The sequence below is a fragment of the Rhinolophus sinicus genome, linkage group LG02 (assembly GCF_036562045.2).
Source record: "Rhinolophus sinicus isolate RSC01 linkage group LG02, ASM3656204v1, whole genome shotgun sequence".
Classification (NCBI taxonomy): Eukaryota; Metazoa; Chordata; class Mammalia; order Chiroptera; family Rhinolophidae; genus Rhinolophus; species Rhinolophus sinicus.
This window is the reverse complement of record NC_133752.1, coordinates 183,059,171-183,073,142: the sequence shown is the minus strand read 5'-3', so window position 1 is coordinate 183,073,142 and position 13,972 is coordinate 183,059,171.

The window sequence follows — 13,972 nt, the reverse complement described above, 5'->3', positions numbered from 1 at the left end:
ATTTCATGAGGAGCCAAGGTAGAGTGCTGCCTATTGGTCCATCTATCTCGTGTATATTCAATATCTGTTTCATTGAAAGAAAACAAGAATCAAAATGAAGTCTTGCCAAAAGAGGGGCTATATCTCTAATTTGGGCAAGCTTTAGACTGACTAATCCTTATTTATCTTTCCATAGCATTTCATGTAATGTTCAGATTGTTCCTCGATTTCTCAAATGGAGATGGCGATTAAGAGAGTGATCCAACTATTTATAAAAAGTCTACACTCCAGGGACTGCCTCTTATTATCATTCAACAAGTATTGTTTGAGCTCCTACTATGTTCCAGGCACTCTTTTATGTGGTAGGGATACTGTAGTGAACAAGAAAGGCAAAGTTTCTCTTCCCTTGCAACTTACACCTTGCTATTTGCTGCCATAAGATATGATTATAAACTTATTTCTGATGACTCTAAGATTTCCACTTAGTGATACATCAGAAGCAAGGTGAAGAAAGCCACAACATACACAAGGAGCATCTTTCTGGAATGTCAATTCACTTGAGGATTTAAGGGGGAAAGAACATCACTTTTTAAAATTAAAACAAACATTAAACTTTTCATGAGATTGAAGCCGAAATTTTAGTCTGAGGTGGGCCTCCTACTGTTATGGGTTGAATTGTGTCCCCTTAAAAGTGCATATGTTGAATTTATTGAAGTCCTAATTCCCAGTACCTCAGAATATGACCTTATTTGGAGATAGGGTCTTTGCAGAGGTGGTCAAGTCAAAACGAGGTCATTAGGGTGGACCCTAATCCAATATGACTGATGTCCTTATAAAAAAATTGAAAATTTGGAGACAGACACTCATATAGAGAGAACACTAAATGCACTTGAAAGACCTTAAGTGAAACCAATTCAAGCTCGTTGAAGTGAAAAGTGCAAATTCATTATAAGGGCACATGGGCATCTTAGAAACCCAAAGACAAAGGTGTGGGCTGGAAAAATTGGAACCATTTACTATCAGAGTTCCTCATATCTCTGCAGATGGACTGGCTTTGAGTCTTCAGACCTTGTAGCAGGACAGACAGGTAGGTTTCCAAGTTTACATAGTTGAGGTCCAGTTATCTGGAGAATGACCAAAATCTGATAGCACCAAACCAGACGAAGAGATGCTGACTCAGCTGCAGCTCAAACAGTACTTGTTGAACAATAATAAGAGGCAGTCCCTGGAGTGCAGACGTTTTATAAAATATTTCCTGAGAGTCTTGAATTTTAATTTGCTAAATCTGGCAACCCAAGTTCTGCACCTACATTAAAAATCTGGAAGTGCTTTAGGTAAAGCTTGTGTTCTCCAGTTTGTCACTACAACAAAGTATCTACACCTGATCCCTTTTATTTAGTTAAGTTATTTGCCTGGCACCTGTAGGTGTGTCACTTTGCAACACCTTCTCTGGAGTTGGAGGCCAGTCAGGTGAAAGATTACCAGAGACTGAACTAATACAAAAATATAGAGATGAAGAGGTGATGGGTGGATTTGAGAGCCATTAGGAGGCAGAATAAAGTATTTGATGTCCGTCTAAATGACTTTGGTTTCATCACCTGGGCTTCCAAATGGAGCCAGTAACTGAGAAAAGCATACAGGCGGTTATAGGGGAAGATGGTATTGTTGTACTTAGACATATTGGGTTTTGGGTGACCTTGAGAAGGCTGGATGTGGGGTGCTCAGGAAGAGGTAGGGACTAAAGATATAAATTTAGAGCCAGGGGCATGTGGGTAATAGTTGAGATATGAAAGTAGTTCCTAAAGAGAAACTGTAGTATTAGAAGAAAAAACCCCGTGGAACACCAATACTTAAAGCGAAGGGTGGGAGGAATTCAGCACAGAAATAGTCATGATTAGGAAGTAGATGAATCAGAAACAGTAATTTGGGCTGGTCTCAGTGGGGCGGTTCTTCTGCTGGCCTCACCAGGGCTTTACTGCATCTGCAGTCAATGGCGGGTCAATTCGGCATTCTGTTTCTTCAAGTGCTTTGTAAGCATCTGTTTGTGCTACATTTGCCAGTGTTGCATTGGTCAAAGCGAGTCACATGGCCAATCCAGACTCAAGAGGTAGAGAAACAGATTCTATCTCCCGATGGACATATCTATAATATCATCTTGCATAGGCATGGATGGATGGAGGGAAGAAATTCTGTCCACCTTTAAAATCTACAGGATGGTTTTATGATCCCCATTTTAGAAATGGGAAACTGGAACCACAGACAGTTTAAATAACTTCCTTATGCTTTCAGAGCTAGGAAATGGCAGAGCCAGAATTTGAACCCAGGTAATCTGTCTCAGATCTGAGCCCTTAACTATGTTATACCACCTCTTCTAACTATGTTTACACCTCACAATAATAGGCACTCAACAAAAATTGTCTCTTCTTTTCATAACATAAAAGGCAGCATCAAGAAGGACCTCAGAAACTATCAATTTTAATAGACTAGCAAATGTTTGTGTCGAAGTATTATGCATCCCTAGCAATGATGATTGTCACTGATTAATATTGGTTTTTTGAAGAACCAAGAATAATGGCTACAAACTGTATTTGACCAAAGGCATAACAACAAATATTGCTTTCAAAGTCACAAGAGTTGGATAAAAACATAGAGCAGAGATTGAAAGCAGTACTAAATGAGAAAACAAAAGTAATAGCATTTTGAAGGTAAGTTGGTCATTTATTTTTCCAGTGATCATTTGTTAGTTGTTCTTCATACATTAACTTGGAACTAACCAAACTGGCTGAATTGTAAGTCAGTTAATGTGAAATTCAAACCTTAAGTAAACACGACATCCTGAGACTCACAGGATAAAGCTCAGAGTTCATATATGAATTTCACTTTTCTCACTCAGAGTCACAGGAAAACAGTGAGAAGGAACAGTACTCCAAGTGAATTTACGGGAAATCAATGTTCAGGGATTCAGAAGAGGGAGTTAATACCCTCAAAGGGGCTTCAAGGATATAGGTGGGCTCAGCCACAGTGGATACCTTAGTGTGCATATGAGTTATGAGCGGTGGAAGAGGGAGTTGTCTGCAATGCAGACTTTTAGATGCATCCCAAGACATCCTAAATCAGGTCTGTGATGGGTTCCAGCAATCCACATTTCTCATGCCCACTCCCAGGTAATTCTGATACCGTCATCCCCAGAGCACATTTTAAGAGTAGACAGTAGATGTTAAGCTTCCAGATGAGTTGGACTACAGAAAGGAGAGAAGAGAAGAATGAGGCCTGGGCTTGAATTTAGTTTCACTGTTAGCTGGGCAATCTTAGACAAGTGAATTCATCCTTATGAGTCTCTATTTTCCTATTTGTACAGTGGGTATAAAATAACTTTCTGTTAATAATTATACTTGTGTCTACCTCATAGGGTTGTTGCAAGGGTAAAAAAAAATGTAATAACTTTAGGCACCTAGAACAATGCCTAGCATATAATAGAAACTATGTTAGTGTTAGCTATGATCATTCTATTAGACTCCTAACAGGTCATACAGAACTGGCAGTTTCCTAAGTGACACTTTTAGTTCATTCATTTTTCAAACACTACGTGATATACTGGATGCCTAGATATCTCAGGCACTATGCTAGGCTCTGGGCAACAAAAAAATGCCCATTTTCCATTTCCTTAAAAAAGAAAAACTGACTATTCAATGTCTTCTCAAGAACCTTTGTAACTAGGGTTGCAGAGTTCCCTTTATTTAGAGCAGGATTCCAGGGAGTGTGACCATGCTCTGTGGCTCACCTATAAAGAACTCTGTCAGGGGGTAGCCGGTTAGTTCAGTTGGTTAGAGCGTGGTGCTAACAACACCAAGGTTGCCGGTTTGATCCCCGTATGGGCCACTGTGAGCTGTGCCCTCTTTAAAGAACAAACAAACAAACAAACAAACAAACAAACAAAAAAACCCTGTCATTTCATCAAAAGAACTCTGTCACTTCCTCAAGAATAAATAATGTGGGGAGCGTATTGGAGTTCCCCAAAAGCCAGTTTTTCCTGAGCATGCAGTTGTGTCAAACCTGCTGCCAGGACGGGCAGTGTATGGTGACATCGGGACGGGCTTGGTGTGGGGACATACAATTCCTAGAATTTGCCCTGTGAGCTTCCCATGGGATAGCTTCTGTCCTGCTTCCCACAAGCTTTCCTCCCGCTGGTGGAAAGCAGGGATAATGCGGCTACAAATTCTTTACTCTGAGAATTCTGACTCTGTTAAATCTGTAGTATGTGTTGTGAAATGACTTGCTTTATTAGGGTCAACGGGCTCCTGCAGTGCGTTCCTTTTAATTTGACTTAAAAGGAATTCATGAGGCTCTTTCACTTCGTATGAAGAATGAGAATATGGAAGGAGGGGAGTGAGGTAAGAGAACTCACATTTATTTAGCAGTTACTCTGTGCCAGAAAATTTATATAAGTTGCCTTTTGGCGAGCCTAGACGAGGCTAAGGTCTGCAAGGCCAGGGGCCATGTCTTTACTTATCTGTACACCCACTGCAGCAACTAGCACAATTGTCGTGTCTATAGTAAATGCTCCACATGTTAAATATGAATAGATACGTTATGTGCACACGTCTGTCTATCGATTATCTATCATCTATCTATCTCATCTATCTAATTTTTGCTAAAGCTCATGTTATTTAAAAGTACATTTACTTTGGTTTCAGTTCGAAGACCATCTATGTCAAATAATTGATTTTCTACTTACTATCATATGATAACTGCAAAGCTGATTAATTTGTTATTATAGTCCTTTGAACTTGAAGATGTTTTCAGTAGTGTGGATTAAATACACCTGTGGGTTTGATGAAATCAACTTTTTAATTAAAATGATTACATTGACCTTATTTCCATTACCCATAAAATAAGACTCCCTTGTCTTATGGTGAAATTTTGGCATTAAAGAGCAGTTGAAGATGATATGTGCGTACTGGAAAATTGAACAGGGAGGGAGAGAGAAAGTGGGGTCCCAAGAGGGAGCATACTGGCATCTCAGGTTTCACCCCACTCTATATTTCTTAGGTATTTCGTGTCAGGATTTAGAATTGATATGAACTAATTGGGTACATCATCTTCTGGGATTTGTTTATGCCGTGTAATTTAAATATACCGGGGGTGCCAAAAGATGTATACACATGACTTGTATTCATCTTTTGATATTGGTATATATTGAGTATTACAATTTTAATACAGTTTTTTCCTTTCTTAAAATGTGTATACATTTTTTGGCACCCTCTGTATATTAGGACAGTGATTCCCGAAGTTTCGTCATTCTGCATTACCATCAGAGTGTTTACTATACCTTTGTATTACCTGTACTAGTGTTGATTTGATATTTTAAATCAACTCAGTTCCTTAAATTTTTATTTATTTATGTTTTTGGAAAAGGGACTGCATATCATTACCATAAAATTGGAGACAGGCCTCACTTGCTAAACATTGAATGTACTTGTAAACGTAAATCTAATAAAAACAAAGAACGTATTATAAAAAATTCTAACTAAACCTGTTTTTCCTGATCTCTAAGCCTAAGGCATGCTCCCTGTTTAGAGGGCTACTAGAATACTAGCAGCAACTGAGACTTACCCTGGGGTGTAGTCAGAAGGAATGAAATGAATTTTATAGAGGAATAATTTTTCTCCCCTTATAATTCAATATATGTTAATGCCTGAGCCAGCTCCTAAAATTATCTCCCATAATATACATCATCCCACACATTGCAAAACGTTTTATCAGAGGAGAAACATCTCATGATTTTGACATTTGCTGCATACCCTAAGTTTTCTGTTAGAAATACCAGTCATAGAAATTGGAAGTAGTCTTCTATGCAGTTTAGATATTTCAATTTAATGTGTCTGGTAGAGATTTTCCAGTTAAGAACATGATGTCTTGTCCTCCTCCTGCCTCTGAAAAGGAAAAAAGGAGCCTTACTATCGAAGTTAATAGAGATGAGGGACCAAAGCCATCATAGAGCTAATATTGCTTACTGTTTCTGAAGGAAGTCTTTCATAGGGGCATGTACCATCTCTTGGCGGGAAGGGAGGGAAGGGTTAGACTGACTTCTCTCAAACACCAGTGTACAGTCTTGATGATATTTCTGCCCTTAAGAGCTCTTCTCCCTAGAGGACTTCCAAACTGTTGCCTGTAGCTGTCAGTGCCTTTCCCAGGTAGGTCCTGGTGGTTCTCCTTGATCCAACGCAGGCCTCTCATCTCTCCCTGAAGTTCATAGATACTTCAAGTCAAGGGCTGCAGATAGTCACTTGATGAAAGGATTACAGAATAGCGGCAACCACATGCGTCTAGTGGAGTTGCATTACATGCATATTTAACTTGCATGAGAGAGAGAGTTCAAATCATAAACATGCCAGATTGCCATGGTTGGTCTCTATCAAGGCTTCTTCTGAGGCTTTAAAAACGTAGAAAGCACTTAATATGTGCTAGGTACTGTTCTAAGTTGTTCTATAATTATTAACTCATTTCAACTTTATCACAGCCTTATGAGCACCTACTACGTGACTGTAAAGCACTGTACTTTATTAAATTATCCATCATTCTTAACAATAATCCTTGAAGATAGTATTATAATATTTCCATTGTTGTGACCACTCCTCAGAAACAGGAAGGATCCCACCCAAAATTTGGTTGGTATGTCAAGACTAATGATGCCATGCGCGCGTGCACACACACACACACACACACACACACACACACCAAGAGGGCATGAAAAGGTTTATTACTCACATAATAAGGCTTTCTGGAGAGAGTGAGGTGATTCCCAAGCAGATCAAAAAGTGGCTTGAGAGAGGGCAAATAAATGGCACTGGCTTGGGTTTTTTAATTTCTTTTTTTTTTTGTGGTTAGGGGGTGGGACCAGGGTGAGGGTTTCCACACATGATTTGAGCTTCTCATCAGCACCAAAAAGGAGGGAGCACTCAGGCTTTCTTGTCAGTTTGCCCAGACGTGGGACAGAAGGGGCAAGAGGAAGGGGTGAAGCTTAAAAGCCGTTAGTAGTCAAACATCAAAAAATGGAGTCAGATTCTTTTTACCAATGAAGCGACTGAATTAGGCATGACTTTAGATCAATCCTTCCATCCGTAATTTAGTCCACATTGTCCTGTGGTTACATACTAGGTACCCATCTTGAAAATGCACACCCTTGATCACTGAAGGGGAGTGAGAGACAGATGAAAGCCAAAAAAAATTGCAAATCCATCTGTACTAGGAAGACTAGAAAAGCAATATGGCTTGGCATGGGGAAGGAACACGGCCTTGGGAATCAGATTTGGTGTTTATTTGGCTTTGCCATTTATCAGCTGTGTGATCTTAGGTGATTTACTTAGCCTTGCTGAATCATACTGATAAGGAACAACTCCAGTGACAGGGGACTTTATGAGATATCCATTCAATTTTAGCTCTGTTGGAAAATTCTTTCTTAAACAATGGCAATTCACTATAAAATTTTCACACATTTTCCGAACACTGGCATATCAAGGCAGGTTAGGAATTCTAAAGTATAAAGACAACTGGCCATCTGGAAAAAATATTAAAGAGGAATTTGGGAAGTAGAGCGTCGATTCAAGGACAGTAACGTCAAGCTCCTTAACCGGTGAGATGAAGATCATCCTCAGACTTTTGGGGGCTCCAAAAGACACCAGAAACTCCCCCAAGTGAGGAGAAAATGGAAGTACCTAGGACATTCATTGAATATTAGCAATAGTTTCAGTACAACGCTGAGATTTGCTACTCAAACGTTGCTTCCACCCTGTCCCAGGAGAGTTTAATTTTCAGGATGGCTCCACATCTTACCATTTTACAAGCCCTAAAGTGAAGGCCTCTTTTGTAATTGTTCTGGCAAAAGTCCCCGGGCTGACTCTCAATGATCCATATCGGGTCATGTGCCCATGTACCCATCCATGAACCAATCACTGTGACTTTGATTTGTCAGGCCTGAGTCACTCCTCTGTGTACCCCTGTTATATTGTGGTAGGCTCACCTGAACTGCGTGGGCTGAGAGCATGGGAGAGTACATACCCAAGAAAAACTGAAGTTCTGTTACTAAAAGGATAAGGCAGTTATGCTGGGCAGGCAAAATAGCATTTATTTATTACAGATCTCCAAAAAGTGACCTCACTCTCATGTTTCATATATTTCAAACTGTGTAGGAACTTAGGGTCTGCCTCAAGGTGAGCACTCACTTAGACAAGGGTGGGAATGGAGACCCTGGTTGCGTGCAGTGCTTTGTTCCTTCCCCCTCTCTCCCTGCTACTCCTATTGCTTCAGCTTCTGGTCTTATTAGGTGTTTAACTGACCGAGGGGAGGTAGGAGTCAAAGGCCAGTCTTCCTCCGATATACTGGGACGTCAGATAAGTCACATTACGGATGAGTCCCAGCACATAGAATCTAGTGCCGGGGTCTCCGGGCTGTTGATTCAGACTTTCCAGACCACACATGTGCTTTCTCTGTGACAGAAAAAAACCGCTACTAACTAAATCTTCAGAATTGTTTCATACTTATTAGAGGTCATATGTGCCTCAAATAATAACAGTAGTGTCTATTTAATGAATGTTTACAAATGAGCTTTTGGAACATTGCCTATTGATAAGCCAAAAATTATCAGTGAATCTGAGAATGTGTGCCAACATTAAGCTGACTAGACATTTGTTATGAATCAACAGGGTTTTATTTGTGTTTGACTGGCACAAATTCCATTACTCTAAACCACTCAACTGCAGATAGAGAAGTCTTCTCCCCCATTTCTTCCCATAACCTCAAAAGGATGAAATCTGAACTGGAGGTAAGGTAGAAATCAAGATAGAATTTATCAACTAAAGGAAACATGATATGAAACATGGTATCTATCAATCTGTCTATATACCTTCTTATATATCTATTATGTTATATTAATTATATCATCTATACAGTATGTATTACATACAATACTATATACTAATACTATATAAAATATAAAAATTATATTATGAATATAGTAATTATATTTATATTATATAGTATATATTTTTATATATGTATACATATATATGTGTATGTATATATATAATTTTCTTTCTTTCCAAGTTTTAAATTTGGGCAGTATCTGTGATCTTAACCAATTTATCTTGCCTTTTCTGATGCATGTCTAAGAGCTTATAGGGGATTCCAAATAGATGACTAAATTTAAATTGCTATTTGGATTCCCCCATAAGTGACAACATGGGTGGATCTTGAGATTATCATGCTAAGTGAAATAAGGAAGGCAAAAAAAGTCGAGAACCATATAACTTTACTCTTATGTGGGATATAAAACTGAAAGCAACAAATGAACAAGACAAGCAACAAAGAAACAAAAAAATCATAGACACAGACAACAGTTTAGTTTAGTGGTTACCAGAGGGCAAGGGGGGAATGGTAGAAGAGGGTTAAGGGGGTCAAATATATGGTGATGGTCAAACATATGGTGATAGAACTGACTCTGGGTGGTGAGCACACAATGCAATACATAGATGAGGTATTATAGAAATGTACACTTGAAATCTATATGGTTTTACTAACCAATGTCACCCCAATAAATTTAATAAAAATTAAAAAAACAAAGTGCATGATGGAAAAAAAAATAAAGTGCTTGACTGTCAGTATTCTCATAGCAAAACTTCCATGAAGTTTGTAATATTCCTTTGATGTCTCAAAGTTTCAGGAGTGGAGAGCAATCTTACTACTGAATGTTTTTCCACTTTGGTTTAGAGATTTAATTTACTACATAAAATTTCCAAGCTCCTTGACCTTCTGGACTCCCTACCACCCTTAATAAATACTTATACTAGTTGTGAATATATATCAGGGCAAACATATGGCCCAGGCAGGCCTGTAAGCAACAGAACCCATTTTAACTTGCTTACATAAAATTGGGGTTTATTGACTGACATACCCAAGGATCTAAGGGTTTACCACGCACCTTCAACCTCAGATCTACTAAAAAGCACTTTGGTTGATTCTTTGGAGGTATATGCCAGTATTAGGTTCTCTGAGTGGTTGGCTTGAGTTGTATGTATACTCCTGTAGCGGGGAAGTGGTGTGGCAGCGAGGACATTGCATCTGAAAGCCTCATCATGTAATAGATGATTATACAGAGGGAAATTGGAATTTTGTTTCCAGAACAAAAGGAAGGTATATAGGGCAGGCAAAACAGCAGCTGTCTACCATACTACCTTCTAACCAGCACCTCATGAAAATATTGCTTCCAACTGCGTACAAACTTCTCTCCAAGAGAAATTCTGATAAATATGGAATATTACATCTCTTTAAAATCCTAGTGATTAAAAACCTTTTTATTAAATTATAATATACATTATAATCTGCACATATTATAACAGTGCACACATGAATTTTCATACACTGAATGCAACCTTATAACCAGTACCCAGATGAAGAAGTATTACCAGTGCCACAGAAGTCCTGCTGCATGCTCCTTTTCAGTCCTTATTCCTACTCCCCTCCCACTGTCAAGGAAAACCACTGTCCTGACTTCTAACAATTGATTGGTTTGGCCTATTTTAATATTTTATATAAAGGGAACAATACTACATTGTTCTTTTGTGTTTGGCTTCTTTGTCCAATATTATGTTTCTAAGATTCATTCAGATTGCTGTTGTAGTTAGAAATTATTCATTCACATTTCTGCATAGGATTTCATTGTGTGAATACACCACAATTTATCCATTCTGTTGTTGATAGGCATTTGGGACATTTTGATTTGGGGATTACTATTTAGATTGCTGCTATGAACATTCTCGTGTATGTCTTTTGGTGAATACGTGTCTGCGTTGGTGGTGGGTATACACATGTGAGTAGAATTGCTGGGTCTTAGGGGTTGTTTGCATTTAGCTTTAGTACTGAACAGTTTTCCAAGAGGTTGCACTAATTTACACTCCCACTAGTGGAGTATGTGGATTCAGGTTGCTGCACATCCTTGCCAAGTCTTGGTATTTTCCATCTTTTTCATTTTAGCCATTCTGGTGGGTAAGTAGCATATCACATTATGGTTTTAATTTGCAATTCCCTGATGACTTATGAAGATGGACACTTTTTCATATGCTTATTAGCTATTTGGATGTCTTTTTTTTTCTTTTGTAAGTCTTCTGGCCATTGTTTTATTGCATACCATTTTCTTACTGATTTGTAGAAGCTCTTTATATATTCTGGATATGAATAATTTGTCTAATATAATTATTGCAAATATCTTCTCCAACTTTATGGTTGCTTTTTCATTCTTACTCATGTCTTTTGATGAATGGAGTTCTCAATTTTAACATTATCTGCAAATTTTTTCCTTTCATGTTTAGTGATTTTTGCATGCTATTTGAGGAAAGAAACTGTTGCAAACTTAATTCTATGATGTTTTATCATTTCTCAGTGATATTTTAGGGGTCACAAGTTCACGTCATTTCTCATCAATAATAGACATCAATTTACATTGGTATTTCAGTTACTTTGGAAAGATCCTTGAGTTTTGGTTTCTGGGTAGAGTTTAATAACCAACAAATGTGTTTTGGAATATTACATTTCAGTAAAATATTGTTTCACCTTAACTTACGTTTTTTGGAGTCATTTCCTAACCCTCAAATTGGAAAGAAAACTCCAAATGTTTACTTAATTTTTTTTCAGAGTCAGCTTGGTCTAAAGAAAAAAGTACCCATTTAGTACAAATGAGCTTTTGTCTGATGCTTTTTAGGAGCATGTCATTCTCTCTCTCTGAACCACAGTAACCTCATCGCAGAAGTTGAGAAATAATTCCTGCCATGTCAATATCATGGTATTTTTATGAAAATAACAATAATAATAACAATAAGATGATAAAATGCCTACAATGCACTAATGCTTTATAAAAAATAGCTACCATGGTAAGACACACTGCCAAGAATTTTGGCAAAGAGAATGAGCAGAATCTGAGGTTTACTGTCTACCAGGAGTGATAGAAAAGTATAAAAAAATGAACGAAATGTTTCATAGAGAAAGTTAACTCACCAGGGAGTAAACTCATTTGAATGTCTCTGGAGATTTGTTCTTTTTTGTACAGTTCTTCCCAAAGAACAGCAAAAAAACAATCCAGAACTTGTAGAGCAAACTAGATAAAAGTTTCAGTTGTTGAATGTAATTCTTTAATCTGATAGTAACATTTGAAACTATACACAAATTTATGGCTCTGTTTTGTTAGTTCCTTCACAGAATCTGCCTACTCTTTTTACTGATTATTTTGGAAGGCTAATGACTCTTTCAATGCCTGCCATTGATTAAAACCACCTTAGAAAACTCTAAGCACTTTTGTGAGAGCCAGTTTACAAGGCCCATCCGAAAACCTGTCTGCTTACTTTTTAAGTTTGTTTTTAACCAAAAGTGGCATTAACCTTCTTGGCATCAGACTTTGCTTTGAAAGACTTTAAACTGTCTAAAATCACAGCCACCTTCCGCAAAGACTGTCATCAGTTAAGTTGTTTACGTAGAAGTACCCAGGCATAACGTTGCCAGAGTTAACAAATAAAAATACAGGATGCCCAGTTAAATTGGAACTTCAGATAAATGTTGAATACATTTTTTTTTTTAGAATAAGTATATTCCATGCTTACACTAAATTCATATTTAACTGGGCATCTGTATTTTGTTTGACATCCCTACCCAGCTGTTGAAGATAATTCTAGAACAGGAGTTGCTGAAACTGCTTTGTATAACGGTGACATTACAGTACTAGAATACAGTGTCTCAGAGCAACTACCTTGAGACTTTTTTTAAAAAAAGAGGGATCACCTTGTCTTAGTGTCAGACTTCACAACATTACAGCCAAGAAAATCACACATCACGGGTAAAAAGCCACGAAAAGTATGTGGATTTCATTAGTGTACATTGTTTATCATACCTTGACCAATCTCTTATATTAGTAAATAAATAGATCCTTGTAACTGCTCTAAAATCAACCTATGCTTATTTAATGAGTCAGATCAACTGTTGTTTTAAACACTTTATTGACATACGATTGACATGTAAGAAGCTGTACTTAGTTAATGTATACAACTCAATGAATTTGGGCAGATCAACTGATTTTACTGAAATATCACAGGGAACAATGAATAAATCAAATGGAAAAGTTATACTACCATGACAACAAATGAAAAGAATTCCCCATTGAAGATGGGCCTTAACTTTGACCAGTTCCTGGTCTTAACTTTGTTTCATTTGACCACCCTGGTGAAGAGGTATGAGATGTTCTAAGAAAGTGCCCCAGTGCCTCCTACCTTTGTTTAACCATCATTGAGTAATAGCAACTTGTCATTACATAATCCAAGTAGTAAATACCATCAGCACACAGACGCCTTACAGACATGAGAGGGCTGAGGCTGTGATGCGTGAGGCCTGTGGTCAGGTATTTTGTATCTATCTTTCCAAGTATTTCAATGGTGCTTATTATACAGTCACTGGTTTCCTGACACAGTGTGCCTTCTATACTCAATGTGAAATTCCTTTGAAATACTTTTCTTTGTGCTTTCAGCAGTTTCCAGTTGTTGTTTTTTTTCGTTTTGTTTAAAGTGAAAAGTTACTTTTCTGTACAAGAAAATCAACAGAAGAATTTTGCCAGAAAGCAGGAAAGGCAGTTAGGTTCTCATTCTGTCAATATGATATGCCTTTTAAAAACTTAGAGGTTTTTTTTGATAAACCAATTATTTTCTCAAGAATTGTATGTTTGTGACAACATGGATGGATCCTGAGATTATTGTGCTAAATGAAATAAGTCAGAAAAAGTCGAGAACCATATGATTTCACTGATATGTGGGATATAAAACTAAAAACAACAAAGGAACAAGACAAACAAATGAGGAAACAAAAATGCAGAGACACAGACAACAGTTTAGTGGTTACCAGAAGGTAAGGGGCAAGGGGGGTGGTAGAAGAGCGTAAAAGGCATCAAATATATGGTGATGGA